The sequence below is a fragment of the Palaemon carinicauda genome, chromosome 43, assembly GCF_036898095.1.
Source record: "Palaemon carinicauda isolate YSFRI2023 chromosome 43, ASM3689809v2, whole genome shotgun sequence".
In the NCBI taxonomy this organism is placed as follows: domain Eukaryota; kingdom Metazoa; phylum Arthropoda; class Malacostraca; order Decapoda; family Palaemonidae; genus Palaemon; species Palaemon carinicauda.
In genome coordinates, this window is record NC_090767.1 from 18,790,685 (window position 1) to 18,803,121 (window position 12,437).

The 12,437-nt window shown below is 41.9% G+C and overlaps 1 protein-coding gene across 2 annotated transcripts in view; it reads right to left on the reverse strand.

Annotated features, from left to right (window-relative positions):
• Positions 1-1,559: 1,559 nt before the first annotated feature.
• The window catches only part of LOC137633952 (uncharacterized), a 34,260-nt gene continuing 23,382 nt past the window's right edge, over positions 1,560-12,437 (reverse strand). Inside the window, exons 6-7 of one of the 2 annotated variants that reach the window (XM_068366209.1) lie at positions 6,047-6,232; positions 1,560-2,170 (exon numbers count right to left, since the gene is read on the reverse strand). The gene's annotated coding sequence lies outside the window, so the exon portion shown is untranslated. The remainder of the gene's footprint in view (positions 2,171-6,046; positions 6,233-12,437) is intronic. The other variant, XM_068366210.1, reaches the window with a different exon arrangement.

Sequence of the window (12,437 nt, forward strand, 5' to 3'; positions counted from 1 at the left end):
ACGGATATTTTTCCGCAAAGCCGGAAATTGCAGTTTTCTGTCATTGCTAAAATGAGAAATGAAAGACCGAAAGGTCTTTATTATTTAGCTTTATTTTAAACCGTTATGATTCCATACACAATTGAAAGCACCAGATGTAATAAGCTTATAGATGACTCTAAAGAAACACGAGGGAAAGATTTATCAGATTGTTGATACGAACTGTAAGGCCAGAGTGCATACAGTACTGAAATAAAGGAGCACTAAGTAGAGTGCAGACCTCCGCTGCGGCACCTTATTTCTCGACCTTGACCTTTGACCTTAACATGTATTAATTGGTGTGGATTTTCATACACTCAAATATGAACCAAGTTTGAAGTCTCTGTGACTACGATGTTCAAACTTATGGCTGATTACGTGAATTGGACATTGTGCTTGACCGTGACCTTGACCTTCCAAAATTCAATTATTTCCAGCTTTTTACATAAGTTAATCCCTGCAAGTTTCATTACTCTACGAATAAAATTGAGGCCAGGAAGCTGTTGATAAACACACAAAAAAGAGGTAAAACATAACCTCCTTCCAACTTTGTTGGCGGAGGTAGTAATGAAGTGATATCTGTAAAATATGAATTAGAAAATATGATAGAAAATACACTTAAATCAAAAAGCCTCAAGTTCATCGATTGGTGCTGCATGTGGATGATTTGAAAAGGACAATCTCTCATGCCATCAACTTCAAGCTTACCAAGAAACATTAGAAGGAGACGAAAGGAAGAAATTACCCCTCCTATTCCTAGACCAACAATTGGTCATGTAATTCACAATCGATTGTTAGAACTGGGTATAGGAGCAAAAGAGAGGCAGGGGACCTCGTCCATGTAAAGATCCGCCCACTTTTCCTATTAGTCTTTGGAAAGTGTATGAAAGGACTTTAAATCAACAACAGAGGAGGAGGTTATCCATAATGGGCTGAAAATATCTGTTACCCATCGAAAGAGATCAATGTCTTGAGAAATAAAGATTATAATATTAAAAAATGTCTGACTTAAAGTGTGAGACCTTCATTATTTCTAATCTTTATGTTCTACATTTCTTTTCTTATATATATCCATAAGTAAACAAATGATTGAAAATAAAGGTAAATAAATATAACAATATGCTCTTCAAATGAAATAAGATAAAAAATATTCCAAAGAAATATATATCTAAATGATTAAGGTGCCATTTATATACAATGTTTTTTTGCCTTCTCTTACGCTTTGTGGCATAATGTCAGCGTCTAAATATCCATACCGCAAATTGTCTTACGGCAAATTTTCCTAGATCCGCCTGAGTGTACCCTCAATCATAAGAACTCTAACCCATATCAGTGGAAGACCATGGTACAGATACTATGGCACTACCCAAGACTAGAGAACAATGGTTTGATTTTGGAATGTCCTAGAAGACCTCTTCTATCCAAACCCAGAGGAAAGTGGCCACTGAATAACTACAGTACAGTAGTTAACCCTTTGAGTGAAGAAGAACTGTTTGGTAATCTCAGTGTTGTCAGGTGTATGAGGACAGAGGAGAATGTGTAAAGAATAGGCCAAGCTATTTGGTGTATGCGTAAGCAAAGGGAAAATGAGCCGTAACTAAATGGTTAAGACATTACAATAAAAAGACTTGAAGAGACTTGTGGAAGACATTTTCGAAATCCTGTAAAAATCCTTCAACTAGGACTTGAGACATAAAATCCTACTGAAAGATAATGAAGGAACAGTTGAGGATAATAGATTTGGATCCTGGGAAAGCAAGGAGCTGATAATGAATAAATATATGTCCATATCATTCAGTATGAAGAATGATTCAAGCAATAAACACACACTCACACTCATTTACTGAGCTGCAAACGTACAGCTTTCCATGTATGAACCTGTGAATTCTTCAACTATTAAAAATAATTGTTGTAGAAGCATACAGTACTTTCAAACAATCTTGCACCACGCACGCACATATATATATACCAAAATACTTTAACTATCAAAGTAAAAACCGGCGACTTCCGTAATGGACGAGAGAGGTCTTGTAGCTACGAGGATTCTTGATGTACTCTAGGTGTAATTATCTATGGCTTCTTCATGTCATTATCTACACCAGAAGATTCTTCAGTGATCTTAGCAAGTCTTCTTCGTACTGATGCCGATCACCTGGAAAAGAAAAGCATTTTAGTCACGTTTTTAAAAATATTTTAAGACGACACAGATAATAAAAGCAAAATACATTACTAGAATATTATCTTTAATGATATCTTAACCATTCTTTTAGTCTTCCACCATAATTCTGAACTTTTCAAAGCATCTTGATAAAGTCATCCACTTTTCCAAAGTTTTGCTTTCGATTTTGTCTTTATTCACCACCAGCAGATGGAGACACTTGGACAATACTATCACTTAGGAACACAACTAACTATTTAGACAAAATCTATACTTATACAAGTGTAACAGAGTATTCATTTTAATATTAAGGTGTACTTGTAGGTTTACAAGTGTAAATTTATGTTTTTGTAGCCTACATAATAACCAAAGTTCTGTTTTACACATTTTGGAGTAAATAAAGTCGACAGTCCGACGGTCTACATTGCGAATAGTAACGAACAGAAAAACTTTTTGTTTTTTTAGATAGTTAGAAAAATGTAAGTCCTTTCTAAGTCTAGATATAATAAAAACAGTGAAATCAACCTTCTGGATATACTGTACGCATTAACTTCTCCAATTAGCAGACATTTCTTTGTATCATGAATAGAATAACCACAATTCAGATTGAATTCAAATGATTTGAAAGAAACAAAGACCAAAACAAGAGAAATATCTTGGTAATAAATTAGTTTTTCATATAAATGCATTTTCTTGACATGTATGTAGTCACTGCTAGGTAGGAATAAGTCTATGGCTCTGTGGTAGGGGGGTAACAATACAGGTGAACGCCAGACTGGGGTTCGAGTCCTGCTCAAACTCCATAGTTTCTTTGGTCGCTGCAACCTCACCATTCTTGTGAACTAAGGATGGGGGTTTTGGGGGAGCCATTAGGTCTATCTGCTAAGTCCTCAGCAGCCATTGCTTGGCCCTCCTTGGTCCTAGCTTGGATGGAGAGGGGTCCTGGGCACTGATCATATGCTTATATGGTCAGTCTCTAAGGCATTGTCCCGTTTGATAGGGCAATGTCACTGTCCCTTGCCTCTGCCCTTCATGAGCGGCCCTTAAGCACATTCTCCTACACTGTACTTGAATGACCTGCCATTCCATAGTGTTCACTGGATTTTAGGTCAGTGAAGGAATTCTTTTATATTGGGTGAAGGTTTATGGCACGTCTTTTGTAATTTCTCCATTGCTGATTCTGTTCTGGGAATCACTTATTTCAATATCCAAATCATTACAGAATGTGCTTGCAGCCTACATAATAACCAAAGTCCTCAATTCTCTGTTTTACATATTTTGGAGTGAGTAAAGTCAACGGATCAATGGTCTAGTTTGCAAATTGTGACGAACAGGAAAACCTTTTGTTTTATTTTTATAGTTGAAATCTAATAAGTGAGCTATTTCTAAGTCTAGGAATATTAAAACAATTAATGAACTTTCTGTATATAAGCATTAACTTCTCCAATCAGAAGGCATTACTACAAAGTACACTACATTTCTTTGTATCGTGAATACAACGCCCACAATTTAGATTGAATTCTAATGATTTGAAAGATGTGCAGACTATATTAAGAATAACATTTTGGTAATAAATCTGGTTCGTATTATTATTATCATTATTACTAAGCTACAACCCTAGTTGGAAAAGCAAGATGCTATAAGCCCAAGGGCTCCAAGAAGGAAAGATACTCCCGTGAGGAAAGGAAACAAGTAAATAAATAAACTACATGAGAGGTAATAAACAATAAAAATAAAATATTTCAAGAACAGTAACATTAGATTAAATCATATATATATATATATATATATATATATATATATATATATATATATATATATATATATATATATATATATATATATATATAAACAAACTATAAAAACTTCTAGAAGAGCTGCTTACCATAGCTTAAAAAGTCTCTTCTACCCTTACCTAGAGAAAAGTAGCCACTGCAGTAGTTAACCCCTTGAGTGAAGAAGAATTGTTTGGTAATCTCAGTGTTGTCAGGTGCATGAGGAAAGAGGAGAATGTGGAAAGAATAGGCTGTGACAAAAGAGAGGGATCCACTGTAGTACTGTCTGGCCAGTCAAAGGACCCAATAACTCTCTAGCAGTAGTATCTCATAAAGGAAAACATCAATTTTGTCTTGATCGATTTTAGAATTTGGTAAATACTTGGTCCTCACGTGTGTCAATTTGCAAATCATATCTTTACAGGAAGGAAAAAAGCTGCCAAGGGAGACTGAGACTCAATTTCAAACTTGCAGAAAATTTCTTAATGAACAGGCTGACATGAGTCTGTCTTTGTAGAGTAGATATATATTTAGACATCTAGTTTACTTACTTCCTTATTTGCTTTCCTCACTGGGGTATTTTCACCGTTGGAGCCCCTGGGCTTATAGCATCTTGCTTTTCCAACTAGGGTTGTAGCTACGCTAGTAAAAATAACAATATTTGACAGTGAATACCACATCCTTATTTGATCTAAACCTGCCACTCCTGGTCAAGCCTTTTTCCAATAGTTTCCTTGGTCCTTAGACTTGATACTTGTTAATTCCAAATGTATCCAACATCATCGTCTCCTCCTACACCTATTGACGCAAAGGGCCTCGGTTAGATTTCACCAGTCGTCTCTATCTTGAGCTTTTAAATCACTACTTCTCTATTCATCACCTCCTTCACACTTCATACTCCTCAGCCATGTAGGCCTGGGTCTTCTAACTCTTCTAGTGCCTTATGGAGCCCAGTTACAAGTTTGGTGAACTAATCTTGAGAATCAAATTTATGAAATCATGGCAATCGGGGAAGGGACACATAGATGATGGCTCTTCTATCCCTCTCTAAATAAAGGTTTCATCAAACCTCAGGGACATCAACTGATATTTCAATGTAAGAATGTCCATGACTTGTGGGAGAGTTATTCCCCTCAAATGCTAATTCTCTGTTCTTCTTTAATTGAAAATCTGGTCCTCAAGGGGCTGTCATGGTGTCACGAAATACCTGTGAAACCATTCTTGTATTCCTTCCCCAGTCAATTGTTCAAAGTTGATGTCTCTTCTACAAAAATCTGTACAAACTGGAATTCCTTTTCTTGCAATATATATAATTATTATTTAGATATTCATTGGGAGTTAACCAGTTCAGTCATATCTATTATGTCATTTTCAAAAACTGAATTTCCACATCACCCATAGACCCTGATTTGTCTTAGAGACCGTCGTCTGCGCTCGTATTATATGGAGGTGTTGAGATAATACACCCGAACCATTACCGGATGTCTTCTGTTACATACATCCCTGTGTATTAACTTTCCTTTCAGACATAGATGTCTTACACATTAATTTTAAGACATAAATTCAAGACATAAATAAAAAAATTCTTAACCTTCTTCATCAACTGTATAAGAATCTAAATAGTCTCAAGTTGATCTGTTTACCTTCACATTTGTTTTTTAATCATGATTTACAAACAAAAAAGTCACAAGAAGGACTAGATTAATACAGCAGGTTTACACAAAAACATATCACACATTTTTGGCTTATCCAGAAAATAACTTCTTTTGTATTTTCCATTTATCTAGAATGAGAAAAAGCAAATTGATTAAAACAGCCGAAGCCAAAAGTGAGCGTTGAGCTGACCCACATGCGAGTGGGTCTTCCCCGCCACCAGTTATAACTACCTCGTTAGATGATAATTTGTATTTATGTTTAAACATCGAAGAAGATGGACAGAAAAGTGAAGGGTAGGAATTGGGACTGAAGATAAAGCAGACAGTTAAAAAGTGACAGAAAGAGAATCTGTCAAAACCATTTAACAATGCTTACAGTGTACCCTACAAAGTACACAGATGACACTAAGCAGCTACGAAGAGCAAGGATCGTCACTCACCTTCTCCTTAACATTTTCAAAGCGAGAAAGTAGGCGAGAACATGGAGAGATAGATCAAGAAGGCGACGTCTTGGGGTGACTGAGTGGTCCCCGGTCTATCTTTATCCTCCTGGACGGCTGTATCTTAAGTCCGAGCGTATACGGTTCCACAGAAATCATAACGGTGACGGCGCAGTTGTCAAACACCTGCGGGAGACGAAGGGCGATTAGTTCGAGAAACAAGCGATTAAAAAGATTCTTATTCTGTAATTTCTTTTGAAATTCACAAATATGACAAATTCGTAGGTAATTCGTATTTTTCCTAACTATACAAACCTTAGCTATTTAATAGGGGTTATTACTTTCGGCGTAGCTAGCAGTGGGTAGGGGGGTAGCCTGTTAACCAGCCGGCCCCCCCCCTCCCTCCCTCACATACACCTGTGCTTGAGCTCACTTTGCTTGGAGGTAGGACTTCAAGGGGGATAGGGGGATAGGAAGACGGCCTTCATCTCTAGCAGATTTATATGGAGGCACTTTTCCGATTCTGACCATAGGCCTGTGGTACAGAACGTGGGCCAACCCCCTTCCTTTGAGGTGTCTGAAAACAGCATCCAAAGCGGAGGAAGGAACGAGAAGATCCATTTTCCTTCGTAGGTTCTCACCTGTCACCCACCACTGGCGATTTGTTCGTTTCGCAGGATCCATAGGGATCATGGTGTCCGGGGAATCGCAGCCTTGATTCCACTAGGACCTGAGTCGCCCCTTCATCCTGAGGCGACTGTAAAGAACTAGACGAGCCAAGGGAGGAAGGTGACCGAGGAGACGTAACCACGATTGGGTTGGAAGCTCTTCTTGTCTGAGGAATGGGCTTACGACTCTTCTCAGCCTTGCTATCCTGTCGTCTGATGGAAAGGCGTTATGGAAATTGGTGTCTATAATCATGCCTAGGTGAACCAGTCATTGATTGGGCAGCAGAACGGACTTCCCGAGACTTACCATGATCCTTAGATCCTGGCAAAGTCGTAGAAGTTTGTCTCGGTGTCAAAGAGGGAATGACTCCGAGTCTGCTAGGATCCGGCAGTCATCCAGATAATGGAGGAGATGGAAGCCGATCCTGAGTGCCCATGATGAAATTTGGGTGAACAGTCCAGTGAAACCTTGTGGTGCTGTGGAGAGGCCAAAACACGGCACCTTGAACTGGTACTCCTTGTTGTCTATGCTGAATCCTAAGTATTTCCTTGAAGACGGATGAACTGGGATCTGGAAGTACACGGCTTTCAGGTCCAGAATACACAAGAAGTCTTGCTGTTTACTGCCAGACTGACTGTGTCTGCGGTCTCCAAGCTGACCGAAGTATGCTTTAATCTGGATCTCTGCCCACATGGCAAGGGTACTAAATGACACCGGATTCGTCCTCAGGGAAGGTAGAGATATTGTGAACAGGACGCGATATCCCTGACTGATTACGGAAATCGTCCAGGAAACGGCCCTGAGTTGCTGCAACCTGTCTGCGCAACCTTGTAGGTATCCCCCCACTGGCGGGCATGCAGGGAAACTGCCAATCCTAGTGTTTGTGGCTTCGGTTGCTCCTTCTAGGATTCCTCCCTCCCCTGGGGGACTTCTTGCCTTTCTAGTCCTTGACCGGAAAGGGCTTAGACCCCACTGTCTTAGCTTCCTATGATTTGGTAGGACGTGGCTGCTGAGGTGCTGGTTTATAGGGCTTGAATATCAAAGCCCTATATAGGAGGGAGTCTCGGTGACTTCCTACACCTCTCCGCCGCCTGCTACACATCCTTAGGCTCAAACAGGTTCGTTCCCAGAAAGAATGTCTGAGCCTGAAGATTTGGTGCTAGAGGACTCCCGGTATTTCCTTGGAGTCCTTGACTCCCTCCCGGGAGGGATACAGGACTCCCATCACGACGGAGGCAGGCTCTTCTCCACCTTTATTCAAGAAAACTTTATCGCGCGAGGCGGGGTTTCCCTCAATGGTGGGATTGGGGAACGTCTCACCTCCCGTGACTCTCCTGAGGGCAGGAAAACTTCGTCCAAAGTCTGAAGGGGAAAAATTTCTGCCTCGAAGACTTACGAGGAGACGGCTACGTCCTCGGAGAAGTTACCTCGTCGGAACTCCTCTTTCCCTCTTCGGGGGAGTGGTTGCAGTCAAGGATTTGTGGCTCCACTCAGCTTGAAAGCCTGTGCTACTGCTCTGATTAGAGCCCAAAAACAGGCTGCCTCCCTCTGGAGGGGAAGTCTGTAAAAAGATAAGGACGGCATGTCCCTGGACCTTTCTGGAACCTTCCCCCCTAACGGCAAGCACGCTATTCTGTGCTTGAGGGGGGGGGGAAGGGGGGAAGTGGCAATGGCACTCCTACCGCGTGTTGTCCGGCAGCCTCGCGGGGGGGGGGGGAGGATATTGGCGACTGCGCTATGGAGCGCCCTGGCGCGATTGGAAATACCCGGGGGTCACACGCGAGACACTGTTGAATCGCTCACGCGCGCGGGTGAGACTTCATAGGGTGCGCAGGAATCAGATTGACGTGCAGGATCAGAATGAAGAGCCCGTGCAGACCAAAATATTGGCACGCGTGGCTATCAGCGCGCGCGAACGAGAATGTTGCCGCTTGAAGATCGTCGGCGCTTGAGCGCGTAAGAAGATTGACGGCGCTTGAGCGCGTAAGAAGATTGACGGCGCTTAAAGATCGTCGGCGCTTGCGCGTAAGAAGATCGTCGGCGCTTGCACGCGTAAGAAGATCGTCGGCGCTTGCGCGCGTAAGAAGATCGTCGGTGAGGGACAACCATCGGTGCTGCGCGCGGACGATCGTCGGCGCTTACTCGCGTGGGAAGATCGTCAGCGCTTGTGCGCGAAAGAAGATCGTCGGCCAAGATCATCGGCGCTTGTGCGCGAAAGAAGAACGTCGGCGCTTGCGCGCGTATGAAGGTCATTGGCGGTCAGCTGACAGGACGATCATGAACTCGATAGGTCAGCTGGCAGGATGATCAACACTGGAAGTTCTGCTTGATACTCCGAGGAAGGGTCTCTATGAGAGACCTCTCCCGCGAAAGGGAGAGGTGCCCTTCGTAGAAGAGACTAGGAGACACTCGCAGGGTGTGGCAGGATGTCTCTGGATGGCAGTCTCAGGAACAGCAGGAACAGCAGGCGAGCACTTGCGCGCGAACGCCCAGGAGAACGTTGGCGCACAGGGGAAACCTGGCACTTAAAGGACTTACTCACAATGTGAGAAAGCCACTTTGCCCCGAAGGGACCGGTGCCCATTGGGTAACGGGGTGCGTGGGAGCCCACAGCGTCAGCAGCCAGGAATGGAGACGGCAGGTCAGCAGGTCTAGGAGATGGCTAACAATTCTGCGGAGAGGTCCCAAACAGCAAGCTGGTCTAATCAGGAACAATCCTCCGAAGAGGAGTCTCTATGAGTGGCCTCCCTCGCGAACGAGAGAGGTCACAAGACTGACCCTGCAGCTGTTCAGCCCCTTGAGCATAGCTGCAGGTGCGACCGCTCAGCCCCAAGAGCATAGCCGCCTGAAGTTCCATGTGCCCGGCCTTGCAACCGCTCAGCACCTTGAGCAATGTTAGAAGTGCGGTCGCTCAGCAATAAGAGCATAACCGCCAGAGGACCAAGAAACCCCATCCAGGAATTATTAAGGTATGAGAAGTTCCCCTTCTGCAGGGGGAAGATCTCACACCTGGGAAGGGAACCTCCCTCGGAAGGGAGGTTACCTACCCCTGGAGGCGAACCTCCTTAGCGTTCTAAGATGAACTGAAGAGCGGACAGTTGTCACGGGAGAACTTCTAAGAGAAGGGATAACGCCCATGACGATGTCCTAGAGAGACGGCAGCGACAGCAGACTCCCCAAGCACAAACAGGACAGCTCTGCTTCGTTGGCACACTTTAGTCAAACGAAGAAAACTGCATAGTTAACTGGGAATATAAAATTAAATAATTATTTAACAGAAATTCCCCAGGGACGAACTCCGGAGAGAAACCCCGAGAGAATAGCGCGCCCTCCTACCCCACTGACATACACGGAAGAAGGGGGAGGGCGGAGAACTTTAACAAAAAACAGAATTATAACAATTATAATTATGTAACTGATTTTTTAATGTTCACAAATAGTGAGAACCACTGAACCCCGAAGGGAAGTGTTCCCCAGAAGCTGAAAAGTTAAAAACACAATTAAATTTCAATTGAGACAAATAAAAACGGAAAAGCAACTCAGCCCGCAACGGGAAAGAAGTTTCCTTAGTAGTACGTAGTAGTAGTAAAGGGTGAACGACCACGAGTAGAGAGAGAGAACGTAGTCAAACTAAACTCCCACATTCCCTTCGCTGAGAATCCAAGTTCCCTGTAGGAAAGGAGGAACAGCGAAGATGAAAGATGAATGAAGAAAGTCCAGCGATGACCATTCCCCACGGCGGACGAATTAACAGGAAGCCGAAGGAAACGAACGAAGGACCAAGGGGGAGAGGCCGCGCCCCATGAAGAAATCGCGGTGGCCTAGCACTACCGGTGTCGTTGTCGTACACTACCACACAGCACAAACACTGAAAAGAAAACTTACTACATTTCTATACACAAAAATATATACATAAACACAAAGAATGTTTATATATATATATTACAAGTACTATATAAGAAAAAGTAAGTAAAAAGACAAAAAGTATTATTGGCTGTCAAAAAGCGAGGGTGAAAGCAGACACAACCGCTCACCGCCCGAGCCAAAGTAAAAGTGAGCTCATCACTCAGGTGTGTGTGTGTGTGGGGGGGGGGGGGGGGATTGGGGGGGGGGGGGGGGTTTAGCAAGCTGCCCCTCCCTAGCCCCCGCTAACTAGCAATGGGGGTAGTAAACCCTTGTTAAAATTCTAATGGCTCGTCATTTCGGCTACGCAAAAGTAATAACCCATATTAAATAGCTAAGGTTTGTATTTCAGTTACGGAACAAAAAATATTTCATATATAAACTATAAAAAGACTTCAACATAAAAACATTTGCGGCAAATTTGAACTTTTGAAGTTCTACTGGTTCAACTACCCGATTAGGAAGATCATTCCACAAGAGCATAAAAAAACCATTATTTTCTTTGACATTGATGTAGGAATGAAACCATTAGCCTGTGGTAGGTGTGTAAGAATACTACCACAGCACGTCCTGGGTGTCACAGAAATCGACTAGAAGGATGGCTGCTGCCTTGCAGTGTTGCTTGTTTCACAAAAGGCCCAATGCCTATGACTGTGGAAACTGCTGCCTTGCAGTAGGGCTATTTAGTCAAAGGTTAGGCACACTGCCCATAACTGTTCATTGTTCATTACTTCTCATATAGTTTATTTATTTTCTTACTTCCTTTCCTCACTGGGCTATTTTATCCTGTGGGAACCCTTGGGCTTATAGCATCCTGCTTTTCCAACTAGGGTTGTAGCTTAGCTAATAATAATAATAATAATAATAATAATAATAATAATAATAATAATAATAATAATAATAATGACTGCTATGGCATGCGATCGTAAAAACCTTCTCCCAATTTACAAACAAAAACCGATACCTTAATGTAGGGATAACAGTGAGAGAAGAAGAGGAGTTAAGATTGAAATCAAAAGATAAAAGAAATATCAAGTAATTAATAGTCAAAGAAAATGGAATGTGTGGGAACACAGAGGAAACGAGGACCTCAAATATCGCTGCGATGATAATCTGGATTTGGCCTGAGAGAGAAACACTCGGATCATTGTGGGAGCTCCCTCTTTGTGTGTATGTGTGTGTTTGTTTGTGAATAGCTTCCTGGCCACAATTCTAATTGTAGAGTCATGAAACTTGCAGGGGTCATTGTAGGAGTTCCTTACTGATATAAAAATATAAAACATCAACAAACAACATTTTTACCAACTTTAAAACAGAGAACATTTCCCTCCATCCAGTTACGATTCAGAAACGAACGTAATACAAGAGATCTCCGTATAAAGACACTTAAGACTATAACCAATAAGAACTTTACAATGTTCAATGCATTTACTTTGGCGAAGAGATCATAGCAATGCCTCGTCCTACATCGTTGATTGATTCCAGGACTCGACGTAAGTATATTTTTGCAGTGGGTCAAATTTTTGCCTTATAGAGGCGAGTTATATGTTTCCTATATATGTTCTAAACACAATTATTACATGTACCATTATTATTATTATTAGCCAAACTACAACCCTTGTTGGAAAAGCAAGATGCTTTAAGCCCAAGGGCTCCAATAGAGAAAAATACCCCAGTGAGGAAAGGAAATAAATAAATGATGAGAGCAAATTAACAATAAATCATTCTGAAAACAGTAACAACGTCAAAACAGATATGTCATACATAAACTATAAAAAGACTCATGTCAGCCTGGTCAAAATAAAAACATTTGCTCCAA